Here is a 20,498-nt window from a genome sequence, read left to right as displayed (position 1 = left end):
TCGCAGGCAGAGACCGGCCTCCTGAGAGCAGGGCGGGGCTGTGACAGAGCCGGCTGACGGCCCCCACAGCATTAAACGGTCAGCGGTCAGCCCAGCCCAACACTCTCTCTCACAGATATTTTTCCTGTCCTTGTTGAACTGCACTTCGAAAGTGATTATTTTCTGGTTAGAACTATACTCTGCCCCTGCTGCCTACTTCTTCAAGAAAACACTCCCTCACGGCCCTTTCCTTCAGAGCATCCTTCGTTCCAGAAAGAAGGGCAGAGAGCAACGGCCCCTAGGACCACCGGAGCCTCTGACAGCTGACGGCTGGACACCAGCTGGGATGATTCTGAAACTTTGTAAGAAACTTCTGAAAGAAGATTACACACCAGCACCCTAGTCTGCAGCCCGATTTCCCTGGACTGTGAGACCCTTTTCTCCTCTCTCAAGGGAGGGCACCGGCTTGAGGTCCCAAGCCCTGTAGCCCCCTTTGCCTGGCAAAAACAATCAAAGCTGCTCTTTTCTGCTTCACCCAAAGCTCTGTCTCTGCACTTTTATTCAGCTCCAGCGAACGGAGGCTGGGTTTTGGCCTTAGCAGCAACCACGACCTTCCAAGTCCCAGGACCCTGGGAGCATCCTCAGAAGGGAACGGTCTCAGGAGTAACAGGGTTACAGTAAGCTGGGTTACGATAAATGCTTCTCCGGACCTGCCAGGACAGAGCCTGAGAGAAAGTCTCAGATGAGCCATCTGATTCCAATCATACAGCTACCTTCAGAATGAATGAATCCCCAAATTAAAGATATACGACCAAGTGGAGCCTTCAACATGTAAAATTCATAATGTCAGGTACCCAACAAGATGTCTAGACTTCTGTAGACTGAATGCTTGCAACTCCCCAAGGTTCACACGCTGAAGCCGAATCCCCAGGGTGACGGCGTGTGGACGTGCAAGGCCCCTGCCCGTGCAAGGCCTCCGGGGGATCAGCAGCCTCACAAGAAGAGACGTGTATGAGAGCCCACTTCCTCTCTGCTCACCCTCCTGTGCGGACGCCGTGAGAAGATGCAAACCAGGAAGCGGGCTTTCATCAGACCTGGATCTGCTGGGGCCCTGACCTTGAACTTCCCAACCCCCAGAACTGTGAGAAGTAAGACGTTTGTAGTTGAAGCCAGTCAGTCTGCAGTAATTTGTTATCGCAGCTAAAACTGATCTAAGGCACAGACATCCAGAATGACAGGGAAGTGACCTGTGAGCTACCCAAGGAGACGGAAGAATGGCACGGATGATGGAATTAGCAAAACAGGCTCCAGCAGCTGCTATGAACGCACGATACGTGGGTCTGCCAGTCACTCATTTGTGTCTGGCTCTTTGTGGCCCCTGCTCTGATGCTGGTATAAATACAGTGAGGTTCCGGAAGTGGCAGGAATTGCAAAGAACCCGCCTGCCGAAGGAGGAGACATCAGAGACACAAGTTCGATCCCTGGGTCGGGAAGACCCCCTGAATGCGGGCACGGCAGCCCGCTCCCGTGTTCTTGCCTGGAGAATCCCGTGGACAGAGGAGCCTGGAGGGCTGCAGTTCACAGGGTCACAAAGAGTCGGACACGACTGAAGCCTCTTAGCACACACGCACTATAAACACTGCACGTGATCAGGAAGGCAGAGGAGAGCACAGACACGATGAGGAGCGCCATGGGAGATACAAAAAGGCCGAAGAAAGATCCTGCAGATGAGATACGCAATGTGTAGAATGAGGTTACACAGGCTGGGTGACTTCCCTGCTGGTCCAGGGGTTCCGACTCCATGCCCCCACTGCAGGGGGCCCAGGCTCCATCCCTGGTCAAGGAACTAAGATCCATAATACCTCTCAGGTACAGCAGAAAAAAGAAATACACTGATGGGGATTAACATCAGACTGAACTCTGTTGACACGCACAAAACAATTGTGATTCTATATTCCAGCAACATTTAGAAACTGAAATTGAAAAACCAAATTATAATAGCATCAGAAAACATCAAATCAAATATTTATGGCCACATCCCCCCTTATCTATACCCTGAAAACTATAAAACACGGAGAGAAATTAAATAGTCTAAATTAATGGAAATATCTATATATTTATGATCAAACAATTCAATATTGTTAAAAGGTCAGTTCACTCCATTGATCTACAGAGATAAACAAACCCAGGTGAAAACGGTGGCAGGGGTGTTTGTGGAAATCGACAAGGTAAATTTAAAATGATAAAGAAACTCAAGGGATTTAAAATAGCCTAAGCAACGACCGAGGATGAGATGGCTGGACGGCATCACTGACTCGATGGACGTGAGTCTGAGTGAAATCCGGGAGTCGGTGATGGACAGGGAGGCCTGGTGCACTGCGATTCATGGGGTCGCAAAGACTCGGACGCAACTGAGCGACTGAACTGAACTGAAGCAACTTTGAAAGAGAGACAAACATGTAGGACTCACAATACCTGATCTCCAAACTTGCTACAAAGTTGCAGTAGCTAGGACAGTGGGTGCTGTAAGCGTAGGTCCATGAGCAGCAGGACAGAAGCAAGACTGAGTTCTTGCTAAAGGACCACAGGTAATTCGGCAGGAACAACAGTCTGTTCAGTAAATAGAGCCAGCACAGCTGGGTTTTCTCGTATGAAAGATGAAAGCTGATCTGTACCCTTATCTCACAACACAGGCAAAAAAAAAAAAAAAAAATCAGCAGAGGTTATAGCTCTATGTGAGAGGTAAACGCACAAAACACCCGGAAGAAAACTTAGCAGAAAATTGTCAGGCCCCTGGGAGTGAAGGAGATCTCTGATATAGATTGCGGAAGGCATGAGCTGTTAGAGAACTGATCAATTGTAACTCATCAGAATCTAAGACTTCTGTGCTTTGAAAGACTTCAGAAAATGAAAAAGACCGTTGAATGGGGGCGGGGGGGAATGTAAACCGATATCTCATCACTGTAGCCAACATCTTCAAACACTTACAACTCAGTGACAACCCAAGAAGAACCAGGCGAAAGATTTTAAGTCGATTCACCAAAGAAAACACATGGATGGCAACAAGCATAAGAAAGGGCACATCGTGTCCTTAGTTATCAGGAAAACGCAAGTTAAAACCGCAGTGAGAGGCCACGCCACGCTCACCAGACTGGCTGAACTCAAAAGGGCAAGCGACAACGTGGAAGAGACAGCCAAGGGCATCCCGCCCAAGCAGTGAGGCTGTGACGCAGAGACCGGCTATGAGAAAAGAGGGCCAGGCCTCTCGGGTCACACACACACGCACTAACCACCCAAACCGCAACTGGCCCCTGCGCTGACCCAAGAGAATGGAAATGAAAGACGCGCAGTCACAGGTTTGTTCCTAGCAGCCCAGGCTGGAAAGGAGCCCAGTGCCCATCGGCTGGCAAGTAGACATGTAAATGGTGCCCCAGACACCTGGGCCCCAGTCCGTGGGCAGCCAGGGGCTGCTGAGCGCCCGGACGCCAGGGCATTGTTCTGGGAAGAACTTAAACATGCATGCCCAGGTTCTGCATTGTTCCAATTATACAGAATTCTAGAAAAGGCCGAACGACGGTGGTGGAAGCCGAGTCGGTGATGGCTGTGGGTGGGGAACGGGGAGAAGGGGCCGGCCGAATGGCCCGGAGTGGAGGGGAGGGTGCCTTTCTGAGGTGCCCGAGATGCACCCTGTCAGGATGATGGCCGCTGGCAAAGCCCACTGAAGGCTGCTTTCAGTCTGGGGGCATTTACTGCTATCATTTGTGCCTCAAGCGGCTGATAAAACAACTGCACGGGGCTCCACGTAAATGCACTGATGCCAGTGACAGGTCCCCACTGAGGACCGAGCGGGTCTCAGATCTGAGGATGGGTACTGGGCCCAGCCAGACCCCCGTTCAGGGGAACTACTCTTCAGGGACAGTGTTAAACACCTGTTGGGAATAAACATTATTCAAGTGTGGGTGATGATGGATGCATCGGTCTTGTGGTGAAGCCCAGTGTTCTTGAAAACACGGCTTTCGAGTCCTCGTGTGTGCCAGGCACGAGCAGTAATGGTTCAGCCTGCCTCAGACCACCATCCTCATCACAAAAATGTGGCGGAAGGACTAGCGATGACCCCAGAAGGAGCAAGAGGGACAGGCTGAGGGGTAGGGGTACAGGTGCATGGGTGGGGGCTGGGGCAGAGCTGCAGTGGAGACCCCGTGCTGCGGGGGGCCGTGTGGGGCCCCGGGGGGAGGCCAGACCTGGGGCATCAGCATGGGCCCTGGGTGGGGCGCCTGGGTGGGGCGGGGTTAGCTCCTCGTCCCATGTGGAGATGAGGGTGGCAGCCCAGCTGAAACGCGGCTGGGGAGGACCCAGGGCACTGGGTCCAGCCAGAACCCCACTCAGGGGAACTACTTGTCAGGGATAGTGTTATACAGCTGTTGGGAATAAGCATTATTCAATGCGGATGATGACGGATGCATCGCTCTTGTGGGGAAGCTCAGTGTTCTTGGAAACACGGCTTTCGAGTCCTCGTGTGCACCAGGCATGAGCAGTACCTGGAAATGGTTCAGCCTGCCCCAGACCACCACCCTCATCACAAAATCATGTCAGGTCTGTGCAGGAATCGTGCTGGTGACAGACTGGCATCAGCGTCACCACAGCGGGCAAAGCGCCTTTCTTCCCCGCAGGTAAGTGACCTCAGATCTTGAGCAGCAACAGTCAGCTTTTTGGAGGACTCTGTTCTAACAGAAGGACTCTCTGTTGTTTTTATGAAAATTGGTAAAAACATTAAGACTTTTAAACGGAGACATATCTGTACCTTCTTTAATGAACAGAGAATAAAATAGACATGAGGAAATTTATCGTGACCACAACAGGAAAGGTAAATAATGCTCAATGAATGTTAAAAGTAACTGACGCTCCATTCTTAGGCCAAGTCGTTGTAAGGTTTAAAACGAGGTGCGGGACAGTGTCGTCGAGTCTATAACAGTCAGACCTGCAGAGGAGTTTAGAGTTGCGCTGTGGGAAACGCGGCTGGCCAGAAGCAAGGGAAGCCAAGCAGCCGTGATGGTGCAGAGAGACCCCGTGCACCAGAGCGGGGTGTTCCTCTGCAAAGACGGGGGCCAGGGAGGGGCGAGGTCACTGACCACCTGCTAGGAGGCCATTTGAGAGGGTCTAGGCTTACACCACCCTGCAAAGGGTAAGAAGGCGACCAATGAGTAGAGATGGCATCAAAAGAACTGACCGAATGTCAGGAAGATTATTTGAACGGTTTGGCAAGCTGGGCACGGGCTGCCTTGGGGGCCAGCAAAGCCCAGGTCAGGCACAGTGGTCACTGCTTACAGAGCATGAGGCGCGTGTGAGCCGGGTCAGACCTGCCGAATCGGGGTCTCTGGTGGAGTGCTCTTTGGAGAGGAAAGGATTAGAGCGGGTGCCCCTCTCCTCTCCAGCTGGGGGCCGTGGGGGCAGGACGGGCTGGAACCTCGCGAGGTGCCTTTGCGAGTGGAGGGTCTGGCTGAGGAGCTCTGAGGCAGACAGCCCCGCGTGCCCCGGACGTTTCACCACCAATGAGCCTGGAGCTGTGGCTGCAGGGCCCTGTCCACGGGAGGGTGTGGGGCTGCGGGGCCCCGTCCACGATAGGGTGTAGGGCGGGGGAAAGGCGGCTTCCAGCCAGGCAGTGAGCAGGAAAGATGCTGTTAGGGTGGGGCTGACACGTGTCCTACTCACGGCAGGAGCCTTGCTCTGCTCACCTGTCTTTTGAGCCATCAGTGCAGTTGGGCGTCAGATGAGCTCGAGAGCCCACGCAGGGTGGCGGCGGCCACTCACCGCCCTTCACAGCACCTCTGGTGACTCTAACGCAAGTTTGTGTGAGCGCCCTGGCTTCGTTGGGGAGTCCAGCCTCTAACAGCTATAGCGCTGGAGTTTAGATCAGCGTGTAAGCCAGTGAGCTCAGATCAGTGAGTCCCTGGGAGATGCTCTCGCTTCAAAGAAGCAGGCGCGAGGACGGGCCGGGGAGAGACGCTCCGGGGTTAGCTTTGGGAGCTGCCGCCTCCTGCCTCCTCCTTCTGGAACGTCTGCATCATCGTTTATCCCCAAGGGCTCCTCAGAACCTGTGTCACCCCTTGGAAAAAGCTGACGGAGAGGAGTGCTTCCTTCCCTGCTTCCGCCCTCCCTCCCTTCCTTCCGAGACAAGCATAAACGTCAGGCCTGTGAGCCGCCCAGCCAGCGGCTCGGAGCTCTGACCAGGCCTGGGAGGACGTCCCCAAGGCAAGGGAGGCCTCCCCTTCGGTACCAGCTGGTCTCCGCGCCAGGCTGTGGCCAGGAGTAGACGCACCCTCAGAGACTGCAGGGAGGGGCCGGCGAGCAGGGCCTGCACCAACCCCGGCGGAGTCGTGTCTCATCGCGGACACACAGAACTCATGTTTCTAAAAGTCAGGCCGTCGAATGGCTTCTCTTCCTTTGGCAGAGGCACACAGTGACAAGCTGAACCTTTGCACGACTTTGCACTGAAGGTTTGAGGCCATAAATGACAAGTAGGCGTGCCAGAACCCAAGATTGAATGGAGCCTTGGGGAGTGAGCCTCTGCCCTCAGCTGTCACACCCGAAGACTCGAGGAAACCTTAGCGCTACTTAATTAGGCCAACATCTTTAACACGGTGTTCACAATGCTAATTTACATTTCGTCACAATTAAGCAACATGGCTGTCTGTGCTCTCCTCTGCCTTCCTGCTCACGTACAGTGTTTACAGTGCGTGCGTGCTAAGAGGCTTCAGCCATGTCTGACTCTTTGTGACCCTGTGAACTGTAGCCTGCCCGGGAAGGGAGGAGGGAAGGGGAGGAGAGGAGACGAGGGGAGGGGGGAGGAGAGGGGAGGGGGGAGGAGGGGAGAGGAGAGGGGAGGGGTAGAGTAGAGTAGAGGGGAGGAGGGGGAGGAGGGGAGGGGGGAGGGTGGAGGAGAGGGGAGGGGAGGGGAAGGAGGGGAGAGGGGAGGGGAGGGGAGGGGGGAGGAGAGGAGAGGAGAGGGGAGGAGTAGAGTATAGTAGAGGGGAGGAGGGGGAGGAGGGGAGGGGAGAGGGTGGAGGAGAGGGGAGGGGAGGGGGAGGAGGGGAGAGGAGAGGGGAGGAGTAGAGTATAGTAGAGGGGAGGAGGGGGAGGAGGGGAGGGGGGAGGAGGGGAGGGGGGAGGAGGGGAGTGGGGAGGAGAGGGGTGGAGGGGAGGAGAGGAGTAGAGGGGAGGAGGGGAGGGGGGAGAGTAGGAGGGAAGGGGGGAGGAGGGGAGAAGGGGAGGGGAGGGGAAGAGGGGGAGGGCAAGGGAAGAGGGGGAGGGGAGGGGAGAGGGGGAGGGGAGGGGGAGGGGGGAGGGGAGGGGAGGAGTAGAGTGTAGTAGAGGGGAGGAGGGGGAGGAGGGGAGGGGGGAGGAGGGGAGTGGGGAGGAGAGGGGAGGGGAGGGGGAGGAGGGGAGAGGGGAGGGGAGGGGAAGAGGGGGAGGGGAGGGAAGAGGGGGAGGGGAGGGGGAGGGGGGAGGGGAGGGGAGGGGTAGAGTATAGTAGAGGGGAGGAGGGGGAGGAGGGGAGGGGAGTGGGGAGGAGAGGGGAGGGGAGGGGGAGGAGGGGAGGAGGCGGCTGGAAAAGCAGGAGGGGTGGGCAATAGGCCACCCTCAGCCTTTGGTCCCTTTGACCAAGGGCAGACTCTACCCATGAAAATTAAATATGCAGAAACATTAACATTTATCAAAGTCTTATCAGCAAGGAAAACTTAAAGTTTTCATTTAAACAAATTAAGCAAGTTTAACGGTTTGCTAAAATTAAAGCAGAGGGTTTTCAGTCTGCGCTTATGCTCACAAATAGTGATGGCCCCCAAGACAAGGAGCAAGAACAAAAGGTATGTGTGTGTGTACATGTGTGTGCACGGTGAGTACGCACGTGCACGTGTGCACGCGTGTGGATGCTACCCTGTGTGTATAGGCATGTGTGTTATGTGTTACACGTATGTGTGTGGCATGTGTATGGTGTGTGTGTGCTGTGTGCACACATGGAGGCATGTGTGTGTGTAGGCCTGTGTATATGCGTGTGCATGTTTGTTGAGGCTGGAGGGTGGGTGTGCGTGCTTTCTGCTCTGGTTACACAGTGGGTTCCAGGATCACAGCTTTATGGTTTGTTGAGGCTGGAGGGTGGGTGTGCGTGCTTTCTGCTCTAATTACACAGTGGGCTCTGGGATCACAGCTTTATGTCTATTACCTTGCTAAGTCTGTCAACATCCCTTTCAGATGACTTACACCCACTTTACAGGCTTTCCTCGTGGCTCAGTGGTAAAGAATCCACCTGCCAGTGTGCAAGCCACAGGTTCACTCTCTGGACAGGGAATATGCCCTGGAGAAGGGAATGGTAACGCACTCCAGTGTGCTTGCCTGGAGAATTCCACGGACAGAGGAGCCTGGGAGGCTATAGTTTGTGGGGTCGCAAAGAGTCGGATGTGACTTAGCGCCTAAACAGCACACCCGCTTTACAGATGGGAAGGCTGCAGTTCATTCTAATTCACCTGGTCTCCACCAGGTCTCACTGAAGGACCATGCAATTCCCACAAGATCTTAAATAACGTCTTTATTTTAAAACATTATAGATATCAGAGTCTTACATACCACAGAGGTAGGCATTCAATACCATGCCAACTGCTGTCTTAATTCATTTGACTCACAGGCACACAGCGTTTTATCCTTTTTTAGATGAATGTCAGTGGAGCTGAAACTCTAGGCTGGCTTCCTTCTGCTTTTGCATAAACGTGGTTAAGAAAGAAGCCAGAAGGTTTTTTCCAGTGAGTTGAATATAGGTTTTTTTTTTTTTTTTCCTTCTGGTTCCTTTTGCTTCTTCAAAAGCTTTTTTACCTTTTCTTTTTCATTTACAGTAATTAATGTTATACCTCTAATCATTCCAAGAACTAGTGACTAATTCAGACTTCGCACCGGTTTCTTTCCAGTGCTGATCACTACAATATCAGCTTTCTGCAACTACTTGGGCTTTGGGGGAATCTGTGGAAACTGTCTTAAAGACCCCCATGCATCCTTTTATAGTCATGAGACGCTAACTCCCTAGTCACTGTGGCGTTTGCAGCCATTATCAGAGCTTTTCCTGTGTTGTGCTGAGTCTCATAGAAATTTCCACCCCATCAACTTCTCTTAAATGACTGCCTGACAAGCTCCTTCCCAATCAACCTCCAACTATTCAAGACCTTCACTCGAACTTTGTCATAAATCACCTTTCTCATCACCTCCAAAACATTTTTAGCTCAGGTTTGGCTTTCCAAACTCTTTGTGGCCTTATTTAAGCAAAGAACTGCATTTCTCCCCAGACTGATGCCCCACAGATATCACGTTATGAGGCAATGATCACACTGCCCAAGCACTAGTGCGAGACAGTTAGAATGCAATCACTTACTGTATGTTTAGGAGGAAAGCAAGCTTCCTGAAAACGCAGCACCATTCCTCAAAGTGCAAGGACACTGTGCGTGCGAAAGTGAGCGTGCTTTACGAAGTGTAAACACAGACAGCACGCCAGCATCCTGGAATCCTCAAGAGGCAAGCAGGTCCATGTCTAATATTCTTCAGATGCCGGATCAGAGAAGAAAAGACATTTTTGAAAGGGGCTCAGCAGGCTCACCTCCAAAAGGCTGTGGTCCAGAGAGCACGGTTCTGCTACACGGCCCTGCTACACGGCCCTCACACAGGCGCGGGCATCCCCACTGTGACCTCTCGCCAGACGCACTTTCTAATGGTCATTAAGAAAAAAACAGTGAGGGGCCAGGATTAACCAGAAGCAAATTGCTGAGTTACCACTTCCTATGCAAAAGGAACGCCTATTTGCCCAAATACAGATGGTTAACCATCTATATCCTGTAGGTTATAAAATGATCATATGACTCCCTGGAGCGGCAGTAGAGCTGATGAGAAGGGAGGGGCCTGGGTGGGGTTATTCCCACAAGAACGGCTCTGAGCTGCCTTTCAAGGTGTGGCAATGACATCGTGCTCAAATACGGCTTCTCCCGGCCAGAGACGCCTGGGAGCAGGGCAGCATCGTGCGCTGCCTGGAAAGACGCACACGGGTTCAGAAGGGCCATTGAGCACGGTGGATGGAGCCTCTGGAGCCCCCTCCCTGGGTTCGCGTGAAAGCTGAGCGCCACAGTCAGGTTCTGGCCCTCCGCAGCCCCAGGCCCTGCTCTGTGCAGTGAAGGCCGCGGCGCACAGCCCCAGAGGGCCATGGGGCAGCAGGCCCAGCTCACAAGACTGGCAGGGAGGACAGAGCCTGGAGCGGGGCATTCAGTGAGTGGGCTGCTCAGGCGTCTTCGACTCTTTGGGACCCCACGGACTGCAGCCCACCAGGCTCCTCTGTCCATGGGATTCTCCAGGCAAGAGTATTAGAGTGGGTTGCCATTTCCTCAGGGGATTTTCCCAACCCAGGTATCACACCCAGGCCTCCCACATTGCAGGCAGACGCTTTACCCTCTGAGCCACCAGGGAGGCCCAGGACTGGAGAAAGTGCTCAATAAACTTGAGTTTTGGGAGGATAAACACCCCGGTGACTCAGTGGTAAAGAAGCCACCTACAATGCAAGAGATGGGGGTTCAGTCCCTGGGTAGAGACAATCCCCCAGGAGAAGGAGATGGCAGCCCACTCCAGGACTCTTGCCTGGAGAATCCCACGGACAGAGGAGCCTGGTGGGCCACAGTCCATGGGGCTGCGAAGAATCGGACCCGACTGAGCAGCTCACACATACACACACGGTATTGTATCCTCTGGGATCAAAACATCCTGCGTGGTGATGGATGCTGGCTAGACTTAGCATTCATTTCACAATATACGTAAATATCAGATCGCGGTGTCGCGTACCTGAGACTAACACAATGGAAGATGTCAGTCATCTCTCAACTGAAAGAAACACAAGGCCCTAGACAGCAGGACCCGTGATCGTTAGGAGGCGGCGGGTGACAAGCCCCCCGAGCGCCCTGTCGCTGTGTGCAGGGGTGGATGTGAGGAAGAGCATTTCGATGAGCCCCTAGGCAAGCTCATTTTTCTGTATAAGTGGCTTTAAGAAATCAGCGAAAAAGTTAAAGAAAAGATATTCTAGAATCATAGAAGTGTTCACCATCACATAGTGTGTTATGATCCAAATCTCAGGAAATTGTTTCATAAAAAGACTGATAGCAGTCCAACCCTTGGTGAGCCTGGGGACTGCAGCATGCCCGGCTTCCCTGGTCTTTGCAAGGGTTTACAGCAAAGACCGACAGGGAGCAAGGCCGGGTGGAGTGATGTGTTCCCTCCTTCCAAGCCTGGCCCCTCCCACGTCATGCTGAGCTGACCACGCTGCCCATGCATGGCCCCCGTCCCTCGACTGGGTGCTGACCAAGCATCGGTCAGGGTCTCTCCGTGCTGTGGACCCCAGAGCCCAGCTTGCCCCAGGCCTCAGCCGCCCTGCAGTGTGGCCCCGGCCCCCTTTCCGCTCTTCCCGGGAATTATCGGAGCAAAGTGGGACCCTCTCCCTGGACCTTGCGGGCTACTTCCCTGCCCAATTTCTGCTCATCCCTGCCCCCCACCCCCGACCTGCAGAAGAAGAGCCTTTCTGCATCTGACTGAGAGGCTGGACGACCTCCCGGCTCCAGGACCCCGCCGTCCCAAAAACGCTCTTCCTCTGCCACAGCAATCCTTTGGAAGGACAGTCTCTCCGGGTCCCAACTCGTCTTGCTCTGCTGGGTCTTAAGGTTCTCCACTGACGTGGGTATCCTTTCCGCTCCCCTGAAAAGAACCCTCCCCGTGACATCCCGCGGTCCCTGACCTGAACGACCAATGCCCGAGGGAGGGGAGGGGACCGTGTCCTTCCCGCCCCTCCGTCGCACCCCTGCTCCTCACCCCACCACCGCCACCGCCTCCTCTGAGACCCTGTTCCTGCGGGCGGAAGCTGCTGGAAGGGCTGCCCGCCATGGCAACTCCTGGCTGAGGTCAAGAGTCAGGTCACCGCCGGATCAAGGGACACGGGTGTCACATACCCTCTAACCCACCAGTTCCCCCTGACGTCCCCTTCGACAGTCTTATTTGGCAAGAGGGTGGGAAGGTATGTCCTTTTGTGGCTCAGTATCACCCCAGGCCCAGCATGCCTAAAACAGGAAAAATAGACTTGACTTTGCTGAGGACCCTGAAGGGCAGTGAGTGGGGTTCAGCACGCCAACAAGAGCAATGCCGGGAGACAGCACCCGGAGGCGAGGGGCCTGGAGCGCCTTCCCTTCCTGGACACGGGTGCTGGGCCACCCGTCGGGGGAGCCTAGGGCCGGAGGGGGCACCCCCCAATGGAACGCTGCCCCTTGCGCACCTCCTCTGTGCCAGAGGGGAGCCAGTCTGCAGCAGGTCTGGCCCTGGTCTCTGATGGGCTCCAGCCCGAACGGTGGCCTTCCCACCCACCCCCAAGGCTGCTCCTGGGTGGGACTCAGGGGGCCTGTGTGGTCCTCCAGTGTCCTCTGCCCCCAAATTCCTTCTGCTTCAAAGTAAATTCCAAACTATACACCATCCTTGAGAAGCTCAGACCCATCTGTTTTCTCTCTCTAGAAGCATCCCCACGTTGGGACTGTCCTGGTGGTCCAGTGGTTAAGAATCCGTCTCGCGGTGCAGGGGACACTGGTTCCATCCCTGATCTGGGAGCAGGTGCTAAGGGCCGCCCCACAGCTAGAGTCGCAATGCAAGGCCCCACACAGGCAACAAAGCCACGGCGCAGCCAAAGAAATCAATACTTTCTTTAGAAAAGCAAAAACTTCCCACGTTAAAAATCTGTGAGCTCTCAACACTGCTTCAATAAGATGCTGCTGCTCATTTGCATGACATGGTGATGGACATAAAGAGCAAGAGGTCCACCCTAGATCGTGAGATTTATATAAATGGTTTCCAGTCTGAAGGCCTGCCAGGAAATGTGAACAGTTCATCCAGGACAAAGTCCAGGGGCCCTTTGGTAATTTGACATCACAGCCAAGCGGGGAGTGCTTTACCCTTTGAGGTGAGACTGTGGTGAGTCCCGGGGACCCTCCTACTAACTGGCGGGCTCACCCTGGGCCTTGGAGAGGCAGCTCCTCCAGGGCAGGGTCTGTGGAACCAGAAAGAAGGGAGTCCCAGCCCCGCAGAGAAGACAAGCTTATCCCCCCAGGAGGAAGAAGAATTTAAAAGGGAAAAGAGGAACTTGGGAAATGCGCATAGGTTATGAACAAACCCACGTGCACAGGGCTATATTTAACACAGATAACCAACAAAGACCCACTGTACAGAACAGGGAACTCTGCTCAGTATTATGTAACTACCTAAATGGGAAACAAATTTGAAAAATAAGCCACAGGTACCTACATAAACTGAGCATCTCTGCTGTGCTGGAGGCGGTGCTCAGGCGCTCAGTCGTGTCCGACTCTGGGACCCCGGGGACTGTATCCCACCAGGCTCCTCTGTCCATGGGACTCTCCAGGCAAGAATCCTGGAATGGGTTGCCATGCCCCCCTCCAGGGGATCTTCCCGCATCGCAGGCAGACTCTTCCCTGTCTGAGCACCAGGGAATACTCTCTACATCTGAAACTAGCAGACCATTGTCAGGCAACTGTGTGTGTGAAAGAGCCAGTCCATCAGTCGTGTCCAGCTCTCTGTGGGCCCGTGGACTGTGGTCCGCCAGGCTCCTCGGTCCATGGGACTCTCCAGGCAAGGATCCTGGTGTTGGCTGCCATTCCCTTTTCCAGGGGATCTTCCTGACTAAGGGATTGAACCCAAGTCACCCACACCGGGGACAGAAGCTTTACCACCCCCTCAACCAGAGCAACTGTTCTCCAGTAGAAAATAAAACTCTTAAAAAAGGAAAAATAGGAACTTGGGGAAGTTTGCATGGACTATGAACAAACGCATTTTTCATTATAAAAGTTAAAATAATTCTGGGCAACAATTTTGTAAAGAAAGTCCTTCGGTCACATAGGCTCCCTCACCACAGATAACTGTGTGTCCCTCTAGGGGATGACAAGGGCTTCATAGATTTTCAGCTTTGTGGCTGATTTCCAAAGGTGTGTGACACATGGGTGTCCGGGGTCTGCTGACGGGCAGGTGGCCCATCAGGCGGATGGCGTCGGTGTCTCCGGGGACCCTGGGCCTCCCTGATGAATGATCAGTCCTGAATCTGGCGCTCACTGGCAGCCGTGTGGGCCCAGCAGGGGGTGGTCTGCAGCGTCATATTACTCAGCTAATAAAAAGAATGCATTTGAATCAGTTCTAATGAGGTGGATGAGACTGGAGCCTATTATACAGAGAGAAGTAAGCCAGAAAGAAAAACACCAATACAGTATACTAAAGCACATATATGGAATTTAGAAAGATGGTAACAATGACCCTGTATGCGAGACAGCAAAAGAGACACAGATGTATAGAACAGTCTTTTGGACTCTTTGGGAGAAGGCGAGGGTGGGATGATTTGAGAGAATAGCATTGAAACACGTATAATATCATATGTGAAATGAATTGCCAGTCCAGGTTTAATGCATGAGACAGGGCGCTCAGGGCTGGGGCACTGGGATGACCCTGAGGGGTGGGATGGGGAGGAGGTGGGAGGGGGGCTCAGGATGGGGAACACGTTACAACCATGGCTGATTCATGTCAATGTACGGCAAAAACCACCGCAACACTGTAAAGTAATTCAGTTCGGTTCAGTCGCTAAGTCGTGCCCAATGGCGACCCCATGGTCCAGAAATCACAGCAAAACCGGACTTTGTTCAAAAAGCATCCTTCCCAAGATCGCCGACGGGAAGGCTGGGCAACCTGGACTCTCAGTCAGTTCCAGCTGACTGAGATGCTCTTTGTCCCTGCTGGGAAATTTGCTGGCAGGATGCTAGAGGTGGGGGGGAATAAGACGTCTGAACAGCAATGTTGTTGGGGAGGTGAAGCGGGTAAGGTTGACAGCAGAGGGTCTCACTGGGGCAGCTCGGGCTGGGCCCTGGGGTGTGTCATTCCCTCCGCAGAGAAATAAGGAAACCCTCCTCACCGAATCCTGCCAGCAAATCTCCCACTAGGGACAAAGAGCATCTCGTGACGAAGTGAAGAAGTGAAGTCGCTCAGTCGTGTCCGACTCTTGGCAACCCCACGGACTGTAGCCCTCCAGGCTCCTCCGTCCACGGGATTCTCCAGGCAAGAGTGCTGGAGTGGGTGGCCACGCCCTCCTCCAGGGGATCTTCCTGACCCAGGGATCGAACCCGGGGCTCCCGCATTCCAGGCATCTCATTGAGCATCTCATCGAGGGGATTAATTGCCAGCCGTGCTGACACCGTGTGTCTTGGAATTGGCCGAGACTCCAGGCTGCCCAGCCTCCCTGTTCAGGGCACGTGCTGCGGAGTCGATGTCCTGTCTCTCTCCACCCTGAGCATTGTCCTCCGGGGCAGCGAGGGGCTCGCCCATCTCCTTCGCCCGCTCTCAGTCACCAGCTCAGAAAACCCCCTGTGCTCCCCTGCGGGGCTCCCCAGTCTCTGGCCCCCAAAGGCTGCTGACCTGAGGTGCCCCTGAACTAATCATGATAGGAGCACAGCCTATCCCATTGCCACGCACTGAAGTCAATCCGAAATCTCCCCACTTCCTCTCTGTGGAATGACAGGGGCTAAGTTCCCAGAACTGCCCCTGGCAGGGAGCCGTGCAGGAGGGAGGTGGCCCAGGGCCCAGAGCCGCTGGCAGGCTTGAGGGCAGAGCCAGCCGGCCTGGTGTTCCCCTCATCCTGCTCTCTTCATCCTAACGGGAAGCCGGAGGGCACCGATGCCGTCAGACTGAAACTCAGAGACGCGGCAGCTTCCTCAAGAGCGCGCACCCCAGAACTTCCAGCCACGCCCGCAGGCTGCGCGTCTCTGGGATAAATGTGGAGAGAAAGGACGCCCTGAAACACCAGGAAGAAGCCAGAGGAACAAGGAATGAAGATGATAGCTGCTTTTCCATCTCAACAGTCGCGGGGGGATCAGACCTGGACGCTTACTTCTAGGCTTCTAACACATTTCTACACAGAAGGACAGAAACTGCTCGAGGAGGAAGGAAATGAGACTCATCCAAGGTGCGGAGACTGAGGTCCCGTGTCACGGGGACTCTTGACTTTAGATCTGGGTCAGCCACGTGACGGGCATTCCTCAAAGCGGCCTCTGGGGGTCTGTCCCCTCCTTGATAAAGGGAAGAGGAGGTTCGTGGAGGATGAAGGTGCGGACTAGACGCACGCCCTGCAGGTCTTCCTGTGCGTTCGGCTCCACAGCCGGCCCCCCGGCCCTTCCTCCTGCTCCTCTTCCCCCCACTTCTTCTTCCCTGCCGTCCCAAAGAGGAGCTCCAGCACGCAAAGCAGGGGCAGTTCTGGGCAGGAGGGCACAGCTGAACTCAGAGGTGCTGCTGAAAGCTCGGGGGCTTGCACTGAAGCCCAGGAAAGTGTTAGTCACTCAGTCGTGTCTGACTCTTTGGGACCCCATGGACTGTAGCCCGCCAGGCTCCTCTGCCGTGGGATTCTCCAGCCCAACCTAGGGATGGAACCCAGGTCTGCCGCATTGCAGGCAGACTCTTTGCCTTCTGGGCCGCCAGGGAAGCCAGGAAGCAGGAGGACAAATCGAAGGGAGGAGGAAAGCAGTGGCCGGAAGCAGCGGCCACTCGGAAATCAGCTCAGTGTCACCGTGCTTGGAGAAAGCCCTGCAGAGCCGCGTCTGAGGGCTGAAAACTGGCCTTTGCTGTAATCACCGGCGTTTACAGTGCTCTTGGAAGATAAGCTTTCAGTATGAATGTCTGAGTGAAAGCATTATTACAAGGGTCTAAGAAGAGAGTGCGGTCTCAGGGAACAGAGACCACAGATGTAGGAAAAAATTTTTTTTAATTGGCCGTGAGAAGCAACAAGGTCCTGCTGCATGGCACAGGGAGCTGCGTCCGGTACTCTGCGATAAAGCGGAAGAGAAAATAGAGGAGAGTGTATGTATGTATAAACGAGCCACTTTGCTGTACAGCAGAAATGGACACATTAGGAGTCAACTGTACTTCAATTTAAAAATGAATAAATAGAAAATAAAACTAAAGAATTGGCACTAAGACCCAAAGAGACAGATGGCGCTGCAGAGGCAACAGGCACGAGTGAGACTGGCTTGAACCCCAGGAGGACCCCCCACCCCCCGCGGCCCCCCACCCACCCTGGCCCACATCTGATCCCAGCTGCAGCTGTGGGGCCAGAGGCTGCCCACCCAGACGGTCCCCATCTCAACACCCAGAGCCCTGGTTTCCTGACTCCAGGCTTTTCTGCTCAGCCCTTGGGTACCGCCCAGGCGGGCAGAGGGTTAGGGCCCTGGTGGACCAACAGGGGACGGGAGCCAGCCCTCAGCCCTCAGAGATGGGGTCCGGGGTTCCTGCCAGCATCGTCCTCCTGTCTTCTCGTGGTGGGCTGCCAGGATCTGGGTGGCCAACCAGCCTGGCTTCCCAGAACCTGGAAACGGCAGGGCAGTCCCGAGCGGGCCAGGATCTATCAGAAGTAATCGTAGAGTCCTGTCCCAAGGCCACGGACATGGAGCCCGGAACCAAGGTCCCCTCCGGAACTGACCGAGGCCCTCTGTAACGGTTGCCAAAGGCTCCCCTGATCTTCCCAGGCAGCTCTCTGATCCCAAATTAGGCAGAAACACCCACTCTGGTACTCAGCCTGGCTGACCCTCACCAGTCACCGAATGCCACCCTTCCGGCAGGAATTTTCCTTGTCTTGAGGCTCTACAGGTTGACTACTGACCCATGAGGAGCATCAGCTCGCCCTTGAGCTGGCCTGACCCGGGGTCCTGGCGACCCCCCTGCCCGTCAAGAGGTCGGCCGGGCCACTCCCAGCGCCCTCATCACCTCTGCTCTTTGTTCGTAGTAAGCGCGCTCCCTTCTGAAACGTTCTGGGTCTGGACGACCCCCAGGCAGGGTGCAGGAGCCTCCGCACGCGGGCCTGCTTAGCGCAGAGCGTGGTCAGGGAGCAGAAGGGGCCTGGTACCAGGACGCACCGGGAAGGAGGGGGCGGCTGGCTACCCCAGGGCGGGAGAGGGGACCACGGGGAAGATGCTGCAGTGGAAAAGGAACAGCCTATTCTCAGTCGCGCCAAAAGGGAGGCCATGGGCCAAAGGACCCGAGGGTGGGAGGAAGCAGTCTCCGCAGGCGAGGGCGGGGCTCAGATGCCCCAGCCACCTGGCCATGGGGTACGGGCTTCCCTCCCTCTGACCTCCCGGCACGCGCTGCGGACAGGAAGCCTCTGCTCCCTCGCGGGCCCAGGGAAAAGGAGCTACCCGGTCTAAAAGGCAGAGTACTGGGAGGTGATGGAGGGAGAGGGGAGCTGGGAGGAAAGAGTGATGGCGTGGCAGAGGGGTGTGCGGAGGGGGACAGGGAGCGGGCGTGGGGTTCGGGTTAGGGTGGCGGGGGCAGGCTCTGCGAGGCTCCAGGGAAGCCGGCGCGTCTGGGGGAAGCAGGGAGGTGAGGCAGGCTCCTCAGGGACCCTGGAGCGTCTGGAATCCTCTCCTCCTGGTGGCTGACTTCGGAGGTCCTCAAGAAGGAAGAGACCCCATCACCCAGACACACACACTGGTCCCCTGTAAGGGTACCAGACACCGGTCACAGCCACTGTTTTAAAAACGACTTTGCTAGAACCAATATTCACTCTCTTTCTAATGCCTGGTGTCTCTAAAGTGGGGGAGGAGAGGGAGGTTTTCGAGGTTGTGGGTTGACCCCGAGAGAAGAGAGACTTCTTTGCAAAAATTTCATATGTGGCCCTAACTTTAAAGTTCTAACCCGAGCACAGTATTTTAGACGCAGCCTTATTCTTTCCAAAGCTTCTAAGCAAAAATAGAACGTGACAAAGCTATAAAGCTACAACGTTACCATCCTCCCGCACACAGCGGCCAGGGCAGAAACACTCCGAAATGATAACAGCGTGGCTCAGGAGGTAGAAACATAAGAAGAGTAATTTCGTTTCTGCCTCTTTGCTTTCCATGTGCTTAGTAATGAGATACGTGGTTGTACAACGAAACACTCTCTGAGAACAGGAAAAGGGCTAGTTGTAGTAGCTGCTGCAGATATCATTCGGGTGAACCGCTGGAAAAATTACACCTGCTAGATAGCTCCTGATAACCTCCTCGCTCTGAGTGCCCCTGTAGTCACAGCTTTTCACGTCGGTTTCCTGAGCAGTCAACATGCTGTTTTCCTTCAAATCAGATCCAGGAAATGGTGAAAGGAGTTGTTGCCCATGACCCCCGGTTCAGAACAGGGAAACCCGGGCAAGATTATTACGACCAAGGAAAGAGCTCCAAGTAGCATTAAAGCTACCTTCCAGTGGGACTGGCTTTTCTCAGATTTACTTTGAAACTCTTCATCGAGGGCATGACTAATTTTATTAGAATGGACAGAATTAGGTCACAGAGTGGGGAAGACAGAAAGACCCCCGTTTCACATCAAGAGGGCGAAGGGGGCTTCCCTGGCGGTCCAGTGGTAAAGAATCCAGTGCAGGGGACACGGGTTCCACCCCTGATCCAGGAAGATCCCACGTGACTCAGAGCAACTAAGTCCAAGAGCCACAGCGCCCAAAGCTGGGTGCTGCGCGATGAAGCCTGAGTGCCCCTGAGCCCGAGCCCCACGGCGAGAGAAGGCATTGCAAGGAGATGCTCAAGCACAGCTAGAGAGCCTGAGCGGCAGTGAAGACGGCCAAGGAAATAAAATAAAATAAAATAAAAGATGGCTGACATTCGCACAAAATTCTTAAAGAAAAAAGAAAAACAGAGCGGGAAGCCTCTGCGCTGGCCTCGCGCTGGCCCCCGCAGACCCCCATCCGAGGCCAGGGAGCCCCCCACCTCACGGCTGGGGAGCAGAGGCCACCGCCAGCCAGACCGGGGGAGGAGGGGTGCGAACGGTGCAGCCTGTGCTACAGAGTCCGGAAAGCGACAGAAAGGCCAAAGGAGGCCAAGCCACTTCATGGCATTTCATTTAATTACACACACAAGACCATGACTTTCCGTTTCCTAAACCTCTGTTTATCTGCCAGAAACAAACCTGAAAGCCACACATCCTTTCGTGCGGGGGACCTCCACGCGAATAATTCTGGTGTCAGATAAACCCACAAGTAAAATCGACAGCCTCCTTCCTCGAGCCTGTAAAGAGCTCACAGCCTTAGTTCCCGATGGTGGCCTGTTGGGGCGCGGTGGGGGCCCAAGCAAAGAGTCTGGGGCCGCCACTGATTCATCATGCTCCTCGGTGACCCAGATTCAAGCCTCCTTTCTCAGTCTGTCTAACGGGAACCGCCAGGCTGACTTATAAAGCTGCTACAGAAATGAGAAAGGCCCAGGGTGTGACTTGCGACAGCAAGCCGGCTGCTCCCCGGCTGTCACAGCAGCAGCCACTGAGACGGCCGGCGGCCGCCGTGGCCTCCTCTGCCATGACCAGCCTTCGGGCCCAGGACTCCTCTGCTGGTGAGAGGGGTTCCAAGCACGGGGGCTGAGAGTCTGGATGACCTCTCCAGACCCTGACCGGGCAAACCC

Source organism: Capricornis sumatraensis, chromosome 13 (genome assembly GCF_032405125.1).
Source record: "Capricornis sumatraensis isolate serow.1 chromosome 13, serow.2, whole genome shotgun sequence".
Classification (NCBI taxonomy): domain Eukaryota; kingdom Metazoa; phylum Chordata; class Mammalia; order Artiodactyla; family Bovidae; genus Capricornis; species Capricornis sumatraensis.
This window is presented reverse-complemented; position numbering follows the sequence as displayed.